Here is a 23779-nt window from a genome sequence, read left to right as displayed (position 1 = left end):
GTGTGCTGCAGCTGAAACTCCACTATGGCCTGCTGCTGCTCGCACAGTCTGTCCAGCATATGCAAGGTGGAGTTCCACCTGGTGGGTACGTCGCATATAAGGCGGTGAGCGGGAAGGCCGAAGTTACGCTGTAGCGCAGACAGGCGAGCAGCGGCAGGGTGTGAACGCCGGAAGCGCGAACAGACGGCCCGCACTTTATGCAGCAGCTCTGACATGTCGGGGTAGTTGCGAATGAACTTCTGCACCACCAAATTCAGCACATGCGCCAGGCAAGGGATGTGCGCCAAACCGGCTAGTCCCAGAGCTGCAACGAGATTTCGCCCATTATCGCACACCACCAGGCCGGGCTTGAGGCTCACCGGCAGCAACCACTCGTCGGTCTGTTGTTCTATACCCCGCCACAACTCCTGTGCGGTGTGGGGCCTGTCCCCCAAACATATGAGTTTCAGAATGGCCTGCTGACGTTTACCCCGGGCTGTGCTGAAGTTGGTGGTGAAGGTGTGTGGCTGACTGGATGAGCAGGTGGAAGAAGAGGAGGAGGAAGCTGAGTAGGAGGAGGAGGAGACAGGAGGCAAAGAATGTTGCCCTGCGGTCCTTGGCGGCGAAAGGACGTGCGCCAAACAGCTCTCCGCCTGGGGCCCAGCCGCCACTACATTTACCCAGTGTGCAGTTAGGGAGATATAGCGTCCCTGGCCGTGCTTACTGGTCCACGTATCTGTGGTTAGGTGGACCTTGCCACAGATGGCGTTGCGCAGTGCACACTTGATATTATCGGACACTTGGTTGTGCAGGGAAGGCACGGCTCTCTTGGAGAAGTAGTGGCGGCTGGGAACAACATACTGTGGGACAGCAAGTGACATGAGCTGTTTGAAGCTGTGTGTGTCCACCAGCCTAAATGACAGCATTTCATAGGCCAGTAGTTTAGAAATGCTGGCATTCAGGGCCAGGGATCGAGGGTGGCTATGTGGGAATTTACGCTTTCTCTCAAATGTTTGTGAGATGGAGAGCTGAACGCTGCCGTGTGACATGGTTGAGATGCTTGGTGACGCAGGTGGTGGTGTTGGTGGTACATCCCATGTTTGCTGGGCGGCAGGTGCCAACGTTCCTCCAGAGGCAGAGGAAGAGGCCGAGGCGGCGGCAGCAGCAGAAGAGGCCGAGGCAGCGGCAGCAGCAGAAGAGGCCGAGGCAGCGGCAGCAGCAGAAGAGGCCGAGGCAGCGGCAGCAGCAGAAGAGGCCGAGGCGGCAGCAGCAGAAGAGGCAGCAGGGGGAGCCTGAGTGACTTCCTTGTTTTTAAGGTGTTTACTCCACTGCAGTTCATGCTTTGCATGCAGGTGCCTGGTCATGCAGGTTGTGCTAAGGTTCAGAACGTTAATGCCTCGCTTCAGGCTCTGATGGCACAGCGTGCAAACCACTCGGGTCTTGTCGTCAGCACATTGTTTGAAGAAGTGCCATGCCAGGGAACTCCTTGAAGCTGCCTTTGGGGTGCTCGGTCCCAGATGGCGGCGGTCAGTAGCAGGCGAAGTCTCTTGGCGGCGGGTGTTCTGATTTTGCCCACTGCTCCCTCTTTTGCTACGCTGTTGGCTCGGTCTCACCACTGCCTCTTCCTTCGAACTGTGAAATTCAGTGGCACGACCTTTATTCCATGTGGGGTCTAGGACCTCATCGTCCCCTGCATCGTCTTCCACCCAGTCTTGATCCCTGACCTCCTGTTCAGTCTGCACACTGCAGAAAGACGCAGCAGTTGGCACCTGTGTTTCGTCATCATCAGAGACGTGCTGAGGTGGTATTCTCATGTCCTCACCATCAGGAATCATAAGTGGTTGTGCGTTAGTGCATTCTATCTCTTCTACCCCTGGGGAAGGGCTAGGTGGATGCCCTTGGGAAACCCTGGCAGCAGAGTCTTCAAACAGCATAAGAGACTGCTGCATAACTTGAGGCTCAGACAGTTTCCCTGATATGCATGGGGGTGATGTGACAGACTGATGGGCTTGGTTTTCATGCGCCATCTGTGCGCTTTCTGCAGAAGACTGGGTGGGAGATAATGTGAACGTGCTGGATGCACTGTCGGCCACCCAATTGACTAATGCCTGTACCTGCTCAGGCCTTACCATCCTTAGAACGGCATTGGGCCCCACCAAATATGGCTGTAAATTCTGGCGGCTACTGGGACCTGAGGTAGTTGGTACACTAGGACGTGTGGCTGTGGCAGAACGGCCACGTCCTCTCCCAGCACCAGAGGGTCCACTAACACCACCATGACCATGTCCACGTCCGCGTCCGCGTCCCTTATTAGATGTTTTCCTCATTGTTCCTGTTCACCACAATTTTGAGAATGGCAAATTTGGGAATAGTTTTTCAACCCAGAACAAGAAGTGTGCTTTTACAGTCACTACAAATAACTTGACCAGCTAAAACAGTACAGATTTGGTTGAATAGAGATGTGAGACCTGTTTTTTTTGGCGCTGTGTGACAGGTATAGGTTTAATCACAGAATCACACTTCTATCAGCACGCTAGCGTGTGTCTTAGGTTTTTCTGAATGACACTATCAGTACCTTCAATGTAAGAATTTATTTTTGGGATAGATTTTTAAGTAGGCCTCAAAAACCAGAAACTAGTTATTTTGAGAATGGCAAATTTGGGAATAGTTTTTCAACCCAGAACAAGAAGTGTGCTTTTACAGTCACTACAAATAACTTGACCAGCTAAAACAATACAGATTTGGTTGAATAGAGATGTGAGGCCTGTTAATTTTTTGCGCTGTGTGACAGGTATAGGTTTAATCACAGAATTAGACTTCTATCTGCACGGTAGCGTGTGTGTTAGGTTTTTCTGAATGACACTATCATCACCTTCAATGTAAGATATCTTTTTTGGGATAGATTTCAAGTAGGCCTCAAATACCAGAAACTAGTTATTTTGAGAATGGCAAATTTGGGAATGCTTTTTCAACCCAGAACAAAAAGTCTGCTTTTACGGTCACTACAAATAACTTGACCAGCTAAAACTGTGCAGATTTGGTTGAATAGAGATGTGAGACCTGTTTTTTTTTGCGCTGTGTGACAGTTATAGGTTTAATCACAGAATGACACTTCTATCAGCACGCTAGCGTGTGTCTTAGGTTTTTCTGAATGACACTATCAATACCTTCAATGTAAGATTTTCTTTTTGGGATAGATTTCAAGTAGGCCTCAAATACCACAAACTAGTTATTTTCAGAATGGCAAATTTGGGAATGCTTTTTCAACCCAGAACAAAAAGTCTGCTTTTACGGTCACTACAAATAACTTGACCAGCTAAAACTGTGCAGATTTGGTTGAATAGAGATGTGAGACCTGTTTTTTTTTTGCGCTGTGTGACAGTTATAGGTTTAATCACAGAATGACACTTCTATCAGCACGCTAGCGTGTGTCTTAGGTTTTTCTGAATGACACTATCAATACCTTCAATGTAAGATTTTCTTTTTGGGATAGATTTCAAGTAGGCCTCAAATACCACAAACTAGTTATTTTCAGAATGGCAAATTTGGGAATGCTTTTTCAACCCAGAACAAAAAGTCTGCTTTTACGGTCACTACAAATAACTTGACCAGCTAAAACTGTGCAGATTTGGTTGAATAGAGATGTGAGACCTGTTTTTTTTTGCGCTGTGTGACAGTTATAGGTTTAATCACAGAATGACACTTCTATCAGCACGCTAGCGTGTGTCTTAGGTTTTTCTGAATGACACTATCAATACCTTCAATGTAAGATTTTCTTTTTGGGATAGATTTCAAGTAGGCCTCAAATACCACAAACTAGTTATTTTCAGAATGGCAAATTTGGGAATGCTTTTTCAACCCAGAACAAAAAGTCTGCTTTTACGGTCACTACAAATAACTTGACCAGCTAAAACTGTGCAGATTTGGTTGAATAGAGATGTGAGACCTGTTTTTTTTTGCGCTGTGTGACAGTTATAGGTTTAATCACAGAATGACACTGCTATCAGCACGCTAGCGTGTGTCTTAGGTTTTTCTGAATGACACTATCAATACCTTCAATGGAAGATTTTCTTTTTGGGATAGATTTCAAGTAGGCCTCAAATACCACAAACTAGTTTTTTTCAGAATGGCAAATTTGGAAATGCTTTTTCAACCCAGAACAAAAAGTCTGCTTTTACGGTCACTACAAATAACTTGACCAGCTAAAACTGTGCAGATTTGGTTGAATAGAGATGTGAGACCTGTTTTTTTTTGCGCTGTGTGACAGTTATAGGTTTAATCACAGAATGACACTTCTATCAGCACGCTAGCGTGTGTCTTAGGTTTTTCTGAATGACACTATCAATACCTTCAATGTAAGATTTTTTTTTTGGGATAGATTTCAAGTAGGCCTCAAATACCACAAACTAGTTATTTTCAGAATGGCAAATTTGGGAATGCTTTTTCAACCCAGAACAAAAAGTCTGCTTTTACGGTCACTACAAATAACTTGACCAGCTAAAACTGTGCAGATTTGGTTGAATAGAGATGTGAGACCTGTTTTTTTTTGCGCTGTGTGACAGTTATAGGTTTAATCACAGAATGACACTTCTATCAGCACGCTAGCGTGTGTCTTAGGTTTTTCTGAATGACACTATCAATACCTTCAATGTAAGATTTTCTTTTTGGGATAGATTTCAAGTAGGCCTCAAATACCACAAACTAGTTATTTTCAGAATGGCAAATTTGGGAATGCTTTTTCAACCCAGAACAAAAAGTCTGCTTTTACGGTCACTACAAATAACTTGACCAGCTAAAACTGTGCAGATTTGGTTGAATAGAGATGTGAGACCTGTTTTTTTTTGCGCTGTGTGACAGTTATAGGTTTAATCACAGAATGACACTTCTATCAGCACGCTAGCGTGTGTCTTAGGTTTTTCTGAATGACACTATCAATACCTTCAATGTAAGATTTTCTTTTTGGGATAGATTTCAAGTAGGCCTCAAATACCACAAACTGGATATTTTCAGAATGGCAAATTTGGGAATGCTTTTTCAACCTAGAACAAAAAGTCTGCTTTTACGGTCACTACAAATAACTTGACCAGCTAAAACTGTGCAGATTTGGTTGAATAGAGATGTGAGACCTGTTTTTTTTTGCGCTGTGTGACAGTTATAGGTTTAATCACAGAATGACACTGCTATCAGCACGCTAGCGTGTGTCTTAGGTTTTTCTGAATGACACTATCAATACCTTCAATGTAAGATTTTCTTTTTGGGATAGATTTCAAGTAGGCCTCAAATACCACAAACTAGTTATTTTCAGAATGGCAAATTTGGGAATGCTTTTTCAGCCCAGAACAAAAAGTCTGCTTTTACGGTCACTACAAATAACTTGACCAGCTAAAACTGTGCAGATTTGGTTGAATAGAGATGTGAGACCTGTTTTTTTTTGCGCTGTGTGACAGTTATAGGTTTAATCACAGAATGACACTGCTATCAGCACGCTAGCGTGTGTCTTAGGTTTTTCTGAATGACACTATCAATACCTTCAATGTAAGATTTTCTTTTTGGGATAGATTTCAAGTAGGCCTCAAATACCACAAACTAGTTATTTTCAGAATGGCAAATTTGGGAATGCTTTTTCAACCCAGAACAAAAAGTCTGCTTTTACGGTCACTACAAATAACTTGACCAGCTAAAACTGTGCAGATTTGGTTGAATAGAGATGTGAGACCTGTTTTTTTTTGCGCTGTGTGACAGTTATAGGTTTAATCACAGAATGACACTGCTATCAGCACGCTAGCGTGTGTCTTAGGTTTTTCTGAATGACACTATCAATACCTTCAATGTAAGATTTTCTTTTTGGGATAGATTTCAAGTAGGCCTCAAATACCACAAACTAGTTATTTTCAGAATGGCAAATTTGGGAATGCTTTTTCAACCCAGAACAAAAAGTCTGCTTTTACGGTCACTACAAATAACTTGACCAGCTAAAACTGTGCAGATTTGGTTGAATAGAGATGTGAGACCTGTTTTTTTTTGCGCTGTGTGACAGTTATAGGTTTAATCACAGAATGACACTTCTATCAGCACGCTAGCGTGTGTCTTAGGTTTTTCTGAATGACACTATCAATACTTTCAATGTAAGATTTTCTTTTTGGGATAGATTTCAAGTAGACCTCAAATACCACAAACTAGTTATTTTCAGAATGGCAAATTTGGGAATGCTTTTTCAACCCAGAACAAAAAGTCTGCTTTTACGGTCACTACAAATAACTTGACCAGCTAAAACTGTGCAGATTTGGTTGAATAGAGATGTGAGACCTGTTTTTTTTTGCGCTGTGTGACAGTTATAGGTTTAATCACAGAATGACACTTCTATCAGCACGCTAGCGTGTGTCTTAGGTTTTTCTGAATGACACTATCAATACCTTCAATGTAAGATTTTCTTTTTGGGATAGATTTCAAGTAGGCCTCAAATACCACAAACTAGTTATTTTCAGAATGGCAAATTTGGGAATGCTTTTTCAACCCAGAACAAAAAGTCTGCTTTTACGGTCACTACAAATAACTTGACCAGCTAAAACTGTGCAGATTTGGTTGAATAGAGATGTGAGACCTGTTTTTTTTTGCGCTGTGTGACAGTTATAGGTTTAATCACAGAATGACACTTCTATCAGCACGCTAGCGTGTGTCTTAGGTTTTTCTGAATGACACTATCAATACCTTCAATGTAAGATTTTCTTTTTGGGATAGATTTCAAGTAGGCCTCAAATACCACAAACTAGTTATTTTCAGAATGGTAAATTTGGGAATGCTTTTTCAACCCATAACAAAAAGTCTGCTTTTACGGTCACTACAAATAACTTGACCAGCTAAAACTGTGCAGATTTGGTTGAATAGATGTCACGGATGGTGTACAGGAAACAAGACAATACCATATAACAATGTCTCTCTGGATCCACAACTAAGGAACAAAGGGAGACCCCTGCAAAAGACCTGCCGCTCTCCCTCACTGCTCAGCCTATGTGAACACCCCAAAGGTGGATGTGCGCATATCCACGTTCCTCGGCTATCTATTACCTGAAGACCCTACAATAGTGAGGGGACACGACCACCGGCTCCCTACACTGACACGGAGGGAGTCAGGGTCACCTGGATCCAGAAAAGAGAAAATCATAAATACATAAACAGCACTTAACTTGCAGACGACTGACGACTGAGGACTGGAAACTGGGAACAGCATGCACACACACTCCAGGAAGTTGTATCAGCCGCACACTACTGCATTATGGGGAGGAATTTAAAGGGAAGCAATCAGTCCGACTGCATGACAGCTGAGATAGACTAACGAGATGAGAAACTAAACCAAAACAAAGAAATTCAAGGAGGAGGATCTGAAAAGCTCCTGTGAGCGCTTCTCAACTGTCTGGCTGTGACAGTACCCCTCCCTCTAGGAGTGGACTCCGGACACTCAGAGCCCACCTTCTCAGGATGGGACCTATGGAAAGCCCTGATGAGACGAGAGGCCTTAATGTCCGTCACTGGGACCCACATCCTCTCCTCAGGACCATAACCCTCCCAATGAACGAGGTACTGGAGGGAACCGCGGACAAGACGAGAATCCACAATCCTAGAGACCTGAAATTCAAGATTTCCATCAACCATAATCGGAGGAGGAGGCAAAGGCGAGGGTACAATAGGTTGAACATAAGGTTTCAATAAGGACTTATGAAAAACATTATGGATCTTCCAAGTCTGAGGAAGATCAAGACGGTAGGCAACAGGATTGATGACAGACAGGATCTTGTAAGGCCCAATAAACCTAGGACCCAACTTACAGGAGGGAACCTTCAATTTGATATTCTTGGTAGACAACAACACCAGATCACCAACATTCAGGTCCAGACCAGGCACACGTCTCTTATCCGCCACACGCTTATATCTCTCACTCATGCTCTTTAGATTGACCTGAATCTTTTGCCAAATAGATGACAAAGACGAGGAGAATCTGTCCTCATCAGGCAAACCAGAAGAGCCCTCTCCCGAGAAAGTCCCAAACTGCGGATGAAACCCATATGCACCAAAAAATGGTGACTTATCAGAGGACTCCTGACGACGGTTATTTAAAGCAAACTCAGCAAGGGACAAAAAAGAACACCAATCCTCCTGATTCTCCGCCACAAAACAGCGCAGATATGTCTCCAGATTCTGATTGACGCGCTCTGTCTGGCATTCGACTGCGGATGGAAAGCAGAAGAGAATGACAACCGAACCCCCAAGCGAGAACAGAAAGCCTTCCAGAATCTGGAAACAAACTGCGTGCCCCTATCAGAGACTATGTCTGAAGGAATCCCATGCAATTTGACAATGTGGTCAATAAATGCCTGCGCCAGCGTCTTAGCATTGGGCAAACCAGGAAAAGGGATAAAATGCACCATTTTGCTAAAACGGTCCACCACCACCAGAATCACAGACTTCCCCGAGGAACGAGGCAAGTCCGTTATGAAGTCCATGGACAGATGTGTCCAAGGACGGGAAGGAATGGGCAAAGGAAGGAGAGGACCTGATGGCCGTGAATGAGGGACCTTGGCACGAGCGCAAGTCTCGCAAGCTGCCACAAAACCCTCAACCGACTTACGAAGCGCAGGCCACCAGAATCTCCGAGCAATGAGATCCAGTGTGGCTCTTGCCCCCGGGTGCCCAGCAAGGACCGTATCGTGGTGTTCTTTAAAAATCTTGTGTCTCAAAGCGAGAGGCACAAACAACCTCCCAGGAGGACAAAGATCAGGAGCTTCTGACTGGGCTGCCTGCACCTCTGCCTCCAATTCAGGAAAAAGAGCAGAGACCACCACACCTTCAGCCAAAATGGGACCCGGGTCTTCAAAATTCCCACCTCCCGGAAAACAACGTGATAGGGCATCTGCCTTCACATTCTTAACCCCAGGGCGAAACGTAACAACAAAATTAAACCTTGAAAAGAACAAAGACCATCTGGCCTGTCTCGGGTTCAGACGCTTGGCTGACTCCAAGTAGGCCAGATTTTTATGGTCAGTAAACACGGTAATAGGGTGTCTGGCTCCCTCTAGCCAATGGCGCCATTCCTCAAAAGCCAACTTGATGGCCAACAATTCCCTATCTCCCACATCATAATTTCTCTCTGCGGAGGAGAGTTTCTTTGAGAAAAAGGCACACGGTTGCCATTTGGCAGGAGAGGAACCCTGAGACAAGACCGCACCCACCCCTACCTCAGAAGCATCAACCTCAACTATGAAGGGTAACGAAATATCAGGTTGTACTAGGATGGGAGCGGAAGCAAAACTCTCCTTGATATTAGAAAAGGCCTTACGCGCCTCTACCGACCAGGAAGAAAAATCTACCCCCTTTCTGGTCATATCAGTGAGTGGTTTAACAACAGAGGAATAATTCAAAATAAATTTCCTGTAATAATTAGCAAAGCCCAAAAAACGCATCAGCGCCTTCTGATTCTCAGGAAGCTCCCACTCAAGCACAGCGCGGACCTTCTCGGGGTCCATGCGAAAACCAGAAGCGGAGACAAGAAACCCCAGAAATTGGATCTCTGGAACCGCAAACACACATTTTTCCAGTTTCGCGTATAATTTATTCTCCCGCAGGATGAGCAAGACCTGACGTAAGCGTTCCTTATGAGTCTTGAAATCAGGAGAAAAAATCAAAATGTCATCCAAATACACTAATACAAATTTTCCCATTAAATGATAAAAAATGCTGTTGACGAAATGCTGAAAAACGGCTGGGGCATTCATCAAACCAAAAGGCATAACCAAATTCTCAAAATGGCCCTCAGGGGTATTGAAAGCCGTCTTCCATTCGTCTCCTTCTCTGACCCTAACCAGGTTGTATGCCCCTCTTAGGTCTAATTTGGAAAAGACTTTCGCCCCAACAACCTGGTTAAACAAATCTGGGATTAAAGGAAGCGGATACGGATCACGAATAGTGATACTGTTCAGCTCCCTGAAATCCAGACAAGGTCTTAAAGAACCATCTTTTTTCTTAACAAAGAAAAAACCAGCGGCAACAGGTGACTTCGAGGGTCGTATGTGTCCTTTTCTCAGACTCTCAGAGATATAAGCACGCATAGCGACCCTCTCAGGTTGGGAAAGATTGTATAAACGAGATTTAGGCAGCTTGGCGCCTGGGATGAGATTAATAGGGCAATCATACTCCCTGTGCGGAGGTAAACCCTGAACTCCACTCTCAGAGAAGACATCCAAAAATTCAGAGAGGTACCTGAGTTGTTCCTATTTCATGTACCTCCGGATAGGGTGACAGTAACCCCGTTGATACATACCCTGATATTGGCAGCAAAAAGATGTCTTTTTAGAGATTGGCTAAGCAAGAGCGTGCCCACTGCTGCTGATATATTTAAGCACACGAAAATGTGCTTTGAGATGGAGAAACTGCAGGCAGAGCAACTAAAGGGAAAACAAATAAACGCATTTTTCCACAAATGGGAAGTGTTTATAAGCACGGTCTTCTCGGATGAAGAAATGAAAGGTGTCATGAGCCCCTTTGTACAATCAGAATGGTACCTTAAGGAAAAACTGGCCAAGAGACTAGGTAGGCTTCTGATAGATTGAAGATGTAAGGGAGGGAGGGTGTGCAAGAAGTGTACCTGAGGTGGGGGGAGGGGGGAAGGGGCATTGGGGAGGGAGGGAGTTTGGGGGTGTTCTACTGGGCGATAAGTGGGAAAAGTATACTCGATCAAAATCTGGATATGTATAACTGGATTGTTGCTTGTTGTATCTATGTGACCATTTGATATTGTATACTGTCTCATGATTGTAACTACTTACAAAATCTTAATAAAAAGTATATTTAAAAAAAAAAAAAAAAAAAAATTCAGAGAGGAAAGGTGGTACAGTCTTAGTAGAAACCTCAGAAACAGATGTTATGAGGCAATTCTCTCTGCAAAAGTTACTCCAACCATTTATTTGCCTCGCTTGCCAATCAATGGTGGGGTTATGTTTAGTGAGCCAGGGTAGCCCCAACACTAGAGGAGTAGGCAAACCGCTAAGGACGAAACATGACACATCCTCAACATGAGCATCACTCACAATTAAACGGATATTGTGAACTATGCCCTTTAATGATTTCTGAGAAAGTGGAGCTGAATCAATAGTAAAAACAGGAATATCTTTTCCCAAAGTGCATACCTGGAAACCATGAGTTATTGCAAATTGATTATCAATGAGGTTGACAGCTGCTCCACTATCCACAAAAATCTCACAAAAAATGCTCTTGCTCTCTAGCGCCACCCTAGCAGGCAGGACAAAACGGGAACTACAAGCAAAAGGGAAACCTTCAATTTCCGCCTCAACCCTGCCAATAGTAACAGACGGAACATTTTTAAAAGATTTTTTTCCTTTTTGTCTCTTTATTACTCCCAGAAAACTGCCTGAATCTCCTAGAGGGACAAACATTTGCAAGATGATTTATACCTCCACAACAAAAACAAACCCTCCCCTGCGGGCTGATTCTTCTATTGTCAGAGGCAATCAACCCCAGCTGCATGGGCTCCTGCTCAGAAGGGGCTGACAGCGACTGAGACCCCTGTGCACAGAATGAGACCGCTGCACTGTCCCGGGACTGAGTATGACAGGAAGGAGAGATCTCTCCTCTCTCTCTAAGACGCCTGTCAATACGAACAGCCTGAGACATAGCAGAATCCAAGGAGGTAGGTCTTTCATGAAAGGCAAATGCATCTCTCAATCCCTCTGAAAGACCATAGCAAAATTGACTTCCGAGTGCAGCATCATTCCAACCCGTATCTGCTGCCCATCTCCAAAATTCTGAGCAGTATATCTCTGTGGATTGTTTACCCTGGCATAACAGACGTAGTCTAGACTCAGCCAGAGCAATACGATCCGGATCATCATATATCTGACCCAGGGCTAAAAAGAATTCATCCGCTGAACAGAGGGGCCGTGCCCCCTCTGGCAGCGAAAAGGCCCAGGACTGAGCGTTACCCCTGAGCAGCGATATAATGATCCCCACCCTCCGTTCTTCATCACCAGAAGAATGGGGAAGAAGGCGAAAATGGAGTTTGCAAGCCTCTCTAAAACGCACAAAATTCTCACTACCCCCGGAGAACGTATCCGGGAGCGAAAACTTAGGCTCAGCACAAACTCCATGAACGCAAGCTGAACCGGTCACTTGAAACTGAGAAAAAGTCTTACGGAGATCAGCTACCTCCAAAGCAAGACCCTGAAAGCGTTCAGCCAAAAGTGAAACCGGATCCATGCTTGAGACGGTTTTGGTGGCTGATAATGTCACGGATGGTGTACAGGAAACAAGACAATACCATATAACAATGTCTCTCTGGATCCACAACTAAGGAACAAAGGGAGACCCCTGCAAAAGACCTGCCGCTCTCCCTCACTGCTCAGCCTATGCGAACACCCCAAAGGTGGATGTGCGCATATCCACGTTCCTCGGCTATCTATTACCTGAAGACCCTACAATAGTGAGGGGACACGACCACCGGCTCCCTACACTGACACGGAGGGAGTCAGGGTCACCTGGATCCAGAAAAGAGAAAATCATAAATACATAAACAGCACTTAACTTGCAGACGACTGAGGACTGGGAACTGGGAACAGCATGCACACACACTCCAGGAAGTTGTATCAGCCGCACACTACTGCATTATGGGGAGGAATTTAAAGGGAAGCAATCAGTCCGACTGCATGACAGCTGAGATAGACTAACGAGATGAGAAACTAAACCAAAACAAAGAAATTCAAGGAGGAGGATCTGAAAAGCTCCTGTGAGCACTTCTCAACTGTCTGGCTGTGACAATAGAGATGTGAGACCTGTTTTTTTTTGCGCTGTGTGACAGTTATAGGTTTAATCACAGAATGACACTTCTATCAGCACGCTAGCGTGTGTCTTAGGTTTTTCTGAATGACACTATCAATACCTTCAATGTAAGATTTTATTTTTGGGATAGATTTCAAGTAGGCCTCAAATACCACAAACTAGTTATTTTCAGAATGTCAAATTTGGGAATGCTTTTTCAACCCAGAACAAAAAGTCTGCTTTTACGGTCACTACAAATAACTTGACCAGCTAAAACTGTGCAGATTTGGTTGAATAGAAATGTCAGGTCTATTTTTTAGGCGCTGGGTGACAGGCTCAACTTGCCCCTGATGTAATATATGGCCAAAAAATAACCACACTGTTGATGGTTAAATGCACTTGGGTGACACAGGCTCAGCCTGCACCAGATGTAGTATATGGCCAAAAAATAATCAGACTGTTGATGGTTAAATGCACTTGGGTGACACAGGCTCAGCCTGCACCAGATGTAGTGTATGGCCAAAAAATAATCAGACTGTTGATGGTTAAATGCACTTGGGTGACACAGGCTCAGCCTGCAGCTGATGTAGGATATAGCACAAAATAACCACACTATCGATGGTTAAATACACTTGGGTGACACAGGCTCAGCCTGCAGCTGATGTAGTATATGGCCAAAAAATAACCAGACTGTTGATGGTTAAATGCACTTCGGTGACACAGGGTCAGCCTGCAGCTGATGTAGGATATAGCACAAAATAACCACACTATCGATGGTTAAATACACTTGGTGATAGCTCGTGCTGGCACACCACAAGTCACAAAATGGCCGCCGATCACCCCAGAAAAAAAGTGATCTAAAAACGCTCTGGGCAGCCTCAAAAAAGTGAGCAAGTCAATAATAGCACTTCAATGATCCACAGCTGCAGATCGATCACAGAATGAAGTCTTTTGGAGGAGTTAATCTGCCTAATCTCGCCCTAACGTCGCAGCTGCAACCTCTCCCTATACTGATCATAGCAGGGTGACACGCGGCGCTACGTGACTCCAGCTTAAATAGAGGCTGGGTCACATGGTGCACTGGCCAATCACAGCCATGCCAATAGTAGGCATGGCTGTGATGGCCTCTTGGGCCAAGTAGTATGACGCTTGTTGATTGGCTGCTTTGCAGCCTTTCAAAAAGCGCCAAGAAAGCGCCGAACACCGAACCCGAACCCGGACTTTTACGAAAATGTTCGGGTTCGGGTCCGTGTCACGGACACCCCAAAATTCGGTACGAACCCGAACTATACAGTTCGGGTTCGGTCATCCCTAGTCAGTGCCCTTCTTTGTCATATCAGTCAGAGGTTTAACAATGGTGGAATAGTTTAGAATAAATTTTCTATAATAGTTAGTAAACCCCAAAAACCGCATCAAAGCTTTCGGATTCTCTGGTCGGTCCCATTCCAGAACCGCCCGGACCTTTTTCGGGGTCCATACGAAAACCAGAGTCGGAAAGCAGATATCCCAAAAACGGAAGCTCCTGCACAGAAAACACACATTTTTCCGATTTGGCATATAACTTATTCTCCTGAAGGATCGTCAAAACCTGTCTCACATGATCCTGATGGGTCTTCAGATCAGGAGAGTAAATTAAAATGTCATCTAAGTAAACTACCACGAACCTCCCCACTAAGTGATGAAAAATGTCATTGACGAATCGCTGAAATACCGCTGGCGCGTTCGTCAACCCAAAAGGCATAACCAGATTCTCAAAATGACCCTCGTGCGTATTGAAGGCCATCTTCCACTCATCCGCTTCCTTGATTCTGATCAGATTGTAGGCCCCTCTCAAATCCAACTTGGAGAACACCCTGGCACCAACAATCTGATCAAAAAGGTCGGAGATCAAAGGAAGGGGATACGGATCCCGGACCGTAATACGTGTCAATTCCCGAAAATCCAGACACGGTCTCAGTGATCCATCCTTTTTCTTGACAAAGAAAAAACCTACTGCCACCGGAGACTTAGATGGCCTAATATGACCTTTTGCCAAACTCTCGGCGATATACTTTCACATGACCTCTCTTTCAGGTTGGGAAAGATTGTAAAGGCGAGACTTTGGCAATTTAGCTCCTGGGATGAGATTAACTGGACAATCATAGTCACGATGAGGGGGCAATTCCTGGGTCCCACCCTCTGAAAAGACATCCGCAAAGTCTGAGAGATATTGAGGTAGAACCGCAGTGGACACCCCAGAGATAGATGTGCCAAGACAATTCTCCGAACAAAATTCTCCCCAACCAATAATTTGTCTTGCTTGCCAATCTATAATTGGATTATGTTTTGTCAACCACGGTAAACCTAGGACTATAGGAGCAGGCAAATCCCTCATGACAAAACAAGATATAAACTCTACATGTGAATCACCCACCCTCAATTGAATACCATGTGCAATATGAGTGAGACTCCTTTGAGAAAGAGGTGAATAATCTATTGCAAACACCAGAATCTCCCTTTCTAAAGTGCACGTACTTAGACCCAAATTTTGAAGAAAAAGAAAGTCAGTAAGGTTTAACCCAGCACCACAGTCAATGAATACCTCAACAGAAAATTTTCTTGAGTCTAGCGCCACCATAGCTGGAAGGAGAAAATGAGAATTACAGGGAGCTTGCATACCTGCTTGTTCCACTACTCCATTCACGCTACCAAGAATCAGGATGTTTTTTTTTTCTTTCATATTATCATGCGGTTTAACAAAAGGACAAGCAAAAACAAAATGGTCACTTTTTCCACAGTGGTAACATAGTTTATGTAATCTCCTAAAGTTTTTCCTACCAGAACGAAAAGATATCTGATCCAACTGCATGGGTTCCTCCCCTACCCCAGAGCTATAAGTAATATCACCCTGGGCAGCAGGTGAGACAAAACCACACGCAGAAGGGATCCCTTGCAAGGAGGGACCCTTACACCTCTCTCTGATACGTCTATCCAACCGTATAGCCAAAGACATAGCATTCTCTAGAGTATCCGGGTACTCATGAAAAGCCAGGGCATCTTTCAACCTCTCAGATAACCCCTGACAAAACTGACTACGTAACGCAGGGTCGTTCCACCCTGACTCAGTAGCCCATCTCCTAAACTCTACGCAGTAAACCTCTGCAGTATGTTCACCCTGTAATAAGTTACGCAATTTAGATTCTGCCATCGAGACCCGATCTGGGTCATCGTAAATCAATCCCAGGGCTTAAAAATTCCTCCACCGACCAGAGGGCCAGAGAACCGGGCAGAGACATGATGATACCAACCCTCTGACTTTCATCACCTGACGAAAATGGACGCAGTCGAAAATACAATTTGCATGACTCTTTAAAGCGGATAAAATCATCCGCACCCCCTGTAAATTTCTCAGGAAGAGCGACTTTAGGCTCCCCACCAATTTGACCTGCACCTGATGCCAGAACACTCTGACACTGTGTGACCGAACTACGCAGATCCGCAACCTCTAGGGATAATCCCTGCATGCGGTCAACCAGTGCATCAATTGACGCCATCACAAAACCGCTGAGTAATGGCAGTCACAGTAGGGCGGGTTATAATGTCACAGCGGACAGGATCTCAGATACACAGACAACCAAATACACAAGTGTCTAGGCTAGATGCTGGGGAAAGGTCACCTCCTAGCACATCCCTGACTTCTCTCCCTATGCTGCTAAGCCCACATTCAGACCTTGATGGTAGGAATGATGTGTCCTCGTGCCTGGACTGCAAACACCCTAGAATCCCTGAGATGGTGAAAGGGAAAGAAGACACACAAATAGCCTAGACCGCAAACAACACAAGCAGAAACCAAACTTATCTGAGCTGGAACAGACAATCCTTCCTTCCTTGAATCCAAGGCCAGACTGAATTCTATAACCCGCACGGCCCTCTGGGAGTGAAGGCAATTTAAGCCAATGACCCCACCCAGAGCACCTGAAGGAAGGCGGATCCAGCATGATTCCAAAACAAACAAAAGGTTAGACACGTGCTGCCAATCTGACAGACCTCCGCACACCGCCCGAGCAGGGCATGACACCTTCTATATTTGCTGCTCACCCAATCAAGGCCATCCTCAGGGGATCCAGAAGAGTCAGGTCACGGTCAAGTCGATCCGTCGGCCTGTCACGGGGGACATCTTTCGCAGACTGTCGGAAGTTCTTTCGCTGTCACCGTTCGGAGTTCTTCCCAGTCTAGTTATCAAATCTCTGTGTGGCCAGTGGTCACAACTTTATTTTGTACCAATAAAAACATCTGTGATTTTGTATAAAATTTCGCTGCTTGAGTTGTGATTTGGAACCCATAGATCCATATATCCTCTCTTGGTTATAGTTATCAAATCAGCCATGTATTTAGCATTCTACGGGTTTTTGAGGCCAGGGGAGGTAACACAGGCTAGACAGGGGGTGGTGGCTCTCTGCAAGGGCCATTTAGTCAAGGTGGGTAGTAGCTATCAGTTGCAGTTGCCTCACGACAAAACTAGGCAGGTGGGTCCCGGCCATTTAGTCAAATTCTTTCAGACCACGAAGGCATGGTGTCCAGTGACGGTTTTGGACAATCTCTTTTTGGCTCTTAGTCTCCACATCTCAACTGACCCCTTACTCCCGTTTCCCATCAGTCCGCTGTCATCTAGCCAATTTGTCAAGCACATTTGCATCCTGTTGACCAACATGGGGTTGAATCCTGCACAGTTTTCGGGGCATTCTTTTCGCATTGGGGCAGCATCTGCGGCTTCCAAGCAGGGGGTCCCAGCACACATCATCAAACATCTGGGGCGCTGGAGTTCGGGATGCTTTGTCCGATATATTCCGGAGCCACAGGCAGAGCTGGTCCGAGCTTTCAGCAAGTTGGTAGAGTAGCAAGTCAGGCCAGTCCTTCCCTTAGCAGTTGGTTTTTGCCCCCTTTTAGGTATACTGACCTGGTGAAGCCAAGGCACACCTCAGGCCAGTTGGGGAGGGGGGTGGCAGCAGGGCGACTCCTACTCGCATAGGTTCGGACCACAAGTTTGAAGGCTGGCTGAAGGCTAGCCTGGATTTGTGGGAGGAGCCGGTACCTTCATAATCGGCTCGGCTCACAGGGGCATCACGTCGGCTGGTCACGGACGTCCCCCGCCCACCCATTCCCCTCACATTCATTCAGTCATCATTTCATTTCATTACAATCAGAGTATGCCCCCTTTTAGGCATACTGACTTGGTAAGGCCAAGGCACACCTCAGGCCAGTTGGGGAGGGGGGTGGCAGCAGGGCGACTCCTACTCGCATAGGTTCGGACCACAAATAAAAAAAATCTCAGCCAACCCTTTTAATGTTATGGACGACTGATATATAGGGACTTTGGACAATCTATGCAGCATTTCAGAATATGTTGATGCTATAGCATAAGTATTCTCTACTTTCTTTATATTTTACAAGATTTTTAAGTACATCCATTAGGTGGCTCTTCTTAATCATTATTTCTACCAATTGTGTCACACACACAGGGGGTGGGGTAGTGACCACTGAACTCCACCCTCACCCCTGTCCCTGCCTACTTGCCTCGCAAGTCCTAGCGACAAGGGACAACTGGTCAACAAACCCTTAGCTAGGATAGTGCAGGGAAGACAAACAACACATAAACAGAAAGGTCAAACAAGCCGCGTCAAAACCAAGTGAGCAGAAAAGGTACCGGACTAGCAAGCAGAGAATCGTCAGGACAAGCCGAAGTCAAACCAGGAGAGCACGCCAAGACCAGAGGATGAGACGGACAGAAAATCGGAAGCCAAGCAGGAACAAACAAACCAGGTGAGTATCATGCAGGAAGGACCTCAATAACAGGCAATCTGTGGCCAGCAGACTGCTTATTTAAATAGAGCGCTGGTGGAGTCATGTGACGTGGCCAGCGTCACATGGCTCCTGAGTTCTGATGCAGCCGAGCACCGAGTGATCAACTCAGCGCTCAGCCCTATTGCGGTTGTCATGGGAATGGGTGACATTGGGCGAGCTGATGACGTTAGCGCGCCCCGGCTGTCCCGCTTACCAGAACACTGCATTGTGACAGTACCCCCCCTCTTCACGCGGGGCCACCAGACCCAAGGCCCCAGGCGACAACTTCTCGGGATGTTCCAAATGAAATTTTTTGACAAGCCTAGTGGCGTGAACATCCTTAGCTGGTACCCAGGACCTTTCCTCCGGTCCACAGCCTTTCCAGTGTACCAGATACTGTAAAGAGTTGCAGACTCTCCTAACATCCAAAATTTTAGAAACCACAAATTCCTCAGAATTATTAACCAGTACTGGTCACGGAGCGGGCTGTGAAGGAACAACAGGAGTAACATGTCTTTCAGCAGAGATTTATGGAAGACATCATGGATGTGGAACGAATCAGGTAACCTTAATCTAAAACGAGGTGTGAACTTTTTGGAGGCCACCTTGAGAAGTACATTCTTAGAGGACAGCCACACCTGATCCCCAACCTGAAAATCCATCCCCCTAGAACGTCTCTTATTAGCTTTGATTTTTTGATTTTTTGATTATTTTGAGCCTTCTCTAGGTTCGACTGAACCTGGGCCCAAACTGTGCACAGTTCAGATGAGACCTTATCCGCCTCAGGGTTAGAGGAGGAGACAGATAACCCAGAATGAAAACGAAGATGGAAACCTTAGTTACAAAAGAATGGGGAGACACCAGCGGAGGAATTAACATGGTTGTTAATCGCAAATTCTGCCAAAGGAAGGTATTTAACCGACAACTGTTGATCACCAGAGACATATGACCTGAGAAGTTGTTCCACAGACTGATTAAGTCGCTCCGTCTGCCCGTTACTCTCAGGATGATAGGCAGACGAGAAGGACAATGAGATTTGGCACCTCTGACAGAAGGCTCTCCAAAATCTTGACACAAACTGGACACCCCTATCAGACACAATGTTCTCGGGTACCCCGTGCAAACGTGCAATTTGTTCCACAAATACAGAGGCCAGAGTCTTAGCATTCGTAAGTTTAGCAAGGGGAACAAAATGTACCATCTTACTGAATCTGTCGACCACTACTCAAACCATAGTTTTACCCTCAGCAGGTGGAAGATCCGTGATGAAGTCCATAGAAATATGGGACCAGGGTCTCCTGGGAATGGGTAGGGGTCGCAGTTCACCAGCAGGACGAGTCCTAGGAGTTTTGGACCTGGCACACACCTTGCAGGCTGACACATAGGACTTGATATCTTTGAACAGGGTGGGCCACCAATAATGCAGCGTCCCACTAGCTTATGTGGGAACTGCAAAAGCTTTTTATCATGCTGTATTATGTTATCCTGTGATATTCCTATCTACCAGACTGTCAGGTGCACTACATGCATACACGACTAGATGGGGGTAGCACCACAGTATAAATAGAGCAGTTCAGGCCTAGTTAGAAGTTGGTCATGTGGGTTCTCTCTAGAGGAGATGGTGTGAGGAGCTTGGGACTACCTCATCTATGACTGAAGCAAGGTCAAGAGCTGTTTTCTCAGTGAGTACATTACTTACCACCCTAGCCTGACGCAGTATTCAGACCACACATGGTGTACTGTGTACAGTTCTGGGCTACTGTAAACAAGGCAGACATAGCAGAGCTGGAGAGGGTCCAGAGGAGGGCAACTAAAGTAATAACTGGAATGGGGCAACTACAGTACCCTGAAAGATTTTCAAAATTAGGGTTATTCACTTTAGAAAAAAGATGACTGAGGGGAGATCTAATTAATATGTATAAATTGTTCAGGGACAAACATGGAAAAGGATTCTTTACGGTAAGAGCAGTGAGACTATGGAACTCTCTGCCTGAGGAGGTGGTGATGGTGAGTACAATAAAGGAATTCAAGAGGGGCCTGGATGTAATAATATTACAGGCTATGGCTACTACAGAGGGGTCGTTGATCCAGGGAGTTATTCTGATTGCCTGATTGGAGTCGGGAAGGAATTTTTTATTCCCCTAAAGTGGGGAAAATTGGCTTCTACCTCACAGTTTTTTTTTTGGACAAATGTTATTTTTCGGCCTTATAGTAACTTAGTACATAAGGCCGAAAAAAGACATTTGTCCATCCAGTTCGGCCTGTTATCCTGCAAGTTGATTCAGAGGAAGGGGAAAAAAAACCCTGTGAGGTAGAAGCCAATTTTCCTCACTTTAGGGGAATAAAAAATTCCTTCCCGACTCCAATCAGGCAATCAGAATAACTCTCTGGATCAACGACCCCTCTCCAGTAGCTATAGCCTGTAATATTATTACGCTCCAGAAATACATCCAGGCCCCTCTTGAATTCCTTTATTGTACTCACCATCACCACCTCCTCAGGCAGAGAGTTCCATAGTCTCACTGCTCTTACCGTAAAGAATTCTTTTCTATGTTTGTGTACTTATGTACTATGTTACTATGTTACTGTGTTAGTATCATCAGTACAGCCTGTTACTAGGATTTATTACACCCTACTTGCATGTATATCAGAGACTGTCTTATTGCTGGATGTAAATGCAATGAGCACAGGCAGGACCGTAGTACGGTTACACTGACGCCAAATTATGCAAGGGGTCACAATATGTTTATAATAGTCTATAGTTTTGTTTGTGACGCCAATTGCAGCGTGCGCAGGATACTATCACAGGGCCCTCCAAGGTGTTATAACTCACGCCCCAGGTTAGGAATGCCAGAGTGGTGTAATGTCTCTGTATGGTAGTGATAATGGTGTCAACGGTGTCTCCTACCTGGGTACGGCTGGACTCCTGGATCCTGGCTCACTTGCAATAAAATTAGTGTAGTGCTAGTAGGAAAAATAGAATGATTTTGCAGCAGTAATTGCGATCCAGACCTTTGGTGAAGTTTAAACTTGTCTTTACTGAAGATAATCCAGGCAATGTACAGCTTTGGTCTTAGGTCCCAGCAGGTATTGGCAATGGTTGGCAGGACATCTGCTTTGTAGCTCTATACTGTGTGGCAGGAATTTGGCTTCTGCACTTTCTATCTTCTGCTGTATAGGGACTGACTAGCTGAGGAGGAATATGGCTTCTCCTGGGTCTCTGGACTTTACTCACAGTTATCTTCTCAAGCGATGATTTCTTCCTGGAACTTGAGTTGTCTGTTTGCTTCATCCAGCCAAGGCTACAGGGCTCAGGCTGGGGATTTGATCAATGTCTCAGCCAAGACAAGATCCTGGCTTGGCTCCCTATATCTGGGAGCTCCTAACACGCACACCTACCTATAGCAGGGGGTGGGCTACACTAACTCTAACTCTAACTTCCTTCTCTCCCCATGCTGCAGGATATGGGCACAGCCTACTCTGCTCACTGAGGGGGGAGCTAAGCTGGAATGAACTATTCCAGCTTAGATGTACTAAACTGAACCCAAGTCCTTACTAACATATTGCTGCCACCTGCTGGTGAACATGGAAAATGACAACAATTATACATTTAACACGGTTTATAATGCACAGTTGTGAAGACACAATGTAAAATTACATCAGATGACAAGGTTAATGCTCTTAGGAGATTGTAGCGGGGTAAAAGAGTTTAGCAACACAACTCTGGGGTGTTACATAAACTGCTATCAAGAACCTGGTTATAGTAAAGTTTACCATTGGATTTAGATCTGTCTCATTACTCTAACTCCACACCACTACCACTCTCAACATTTTGCACCACCAAGGTGCTGGCGTCACAACAAAACCTAAACCAGGGGCCCAGCCGCACAAGCACTCAGTAACTATCCACCATCAAGGGCACCTCAACCACCACCTGGCCAGTGTTCCCTGTAACCGCGTGTGCCCCGGAGAATCCAGTGCTGTTCTCCCCTTCACTGCACTGCTGGCCCAGGGAGGCGACTGCTAAACCATGAGTAACCGATGAACTGTATGTACATTCCGGCCCACCGTGCACCTCACGTGTTCTACCCCTGCGGACTGGCACGTTGCATTAAAGTTGGCGTCACGAACAGGAACTATATCCTCTGTGCCTTATAGAACAGGATCTATAGCCTCTGTGCCTTATAGAACAGGATCTATATCCTCTGTGCCTTATGTGAATGAGCCCCAATTGTTTGACTTTAGTATGAAGCACAACAAAATTCCAGCACTCACGATTTTGGTAGCTAAAATCTTCGTCTTTTATTCAGGCAGTAGACAGTTTAGACAGGACATCCACCCACAAGTGTAGCAACTTTGACGCGTTTCGAACAATAGTTCTTAGTCGTAACAATGAGCTGTGTTATCTCTGGTGGTTTTATGTTGGTTTGTAGAGTAATTACTCACTGTTCCCCACCTGCAGGGCGGGGGAGCAGAGGAGGCAAAGCACACTTTAACCTCTTATTTTCCAGATGTAGCAGTGCTCATGTGTTTTACAATATGCATTGATAATTTATGCATCCACATATAGTCATCAGTTTGTCAATTAAATCAAACGTGAAATATAACATAAATAAAAACAGTATACATAATAAAATTAAGGTAGAGTATCAAATGTCATGATAGCAGTAGAACACCACACCAGCTATATACAAACGCATCCATGCATGGATCCATATGTGACAGTGTTCCACTGCTATATCTGACAGGGGCTCTTTCCCTCTCCCCGCTCCCGCTAGTACTCTCAATTGCAGTGTAAAAGGTAATATGATGCAAAAAGACCATTGGTCAATAGAAATACATGTTAGTGCCCAAAAATTCAGAACTACCAATCCAGGTTTCTATCCTACCATGTCCAGAACTACAAACATGGACATTTTTCAGGATATTATAGAAAAGGAGTTGAAACAGATGCACAATCACATCCAGGACGAGGGGGGATATGCCAACCTGTCTATGAAACATAAAAAAGCTATCAAGGAATTATCTGATAACGAATGTATAGTCATAAAAATGGCTGACAAAGGGGGCTCTGTCGTCGTCCTGGATTGTGACATGTACTGTGAACAAATGAATAAATTGCTCTGAGACTCTGCAGTGTATCAAAGGTTGGATACAG

The sequence above is a fragment of the Bufo bufo genome, chromosome 2, assembly GCF_905171765.1.
Source record: "Bufo bufo chromosome 2, aBufBuf1.1, whole genome shotgun sequence".
In the NCBI taxonomy this organism is placed as follows: Eukaryota; Metazoa; Chordata; class Amphibia; order Anura; family Bufonidae; genus Bufo; species Bufo bufo.
This window is presented reverse-complemented; position numbering follows the sequence as displayed.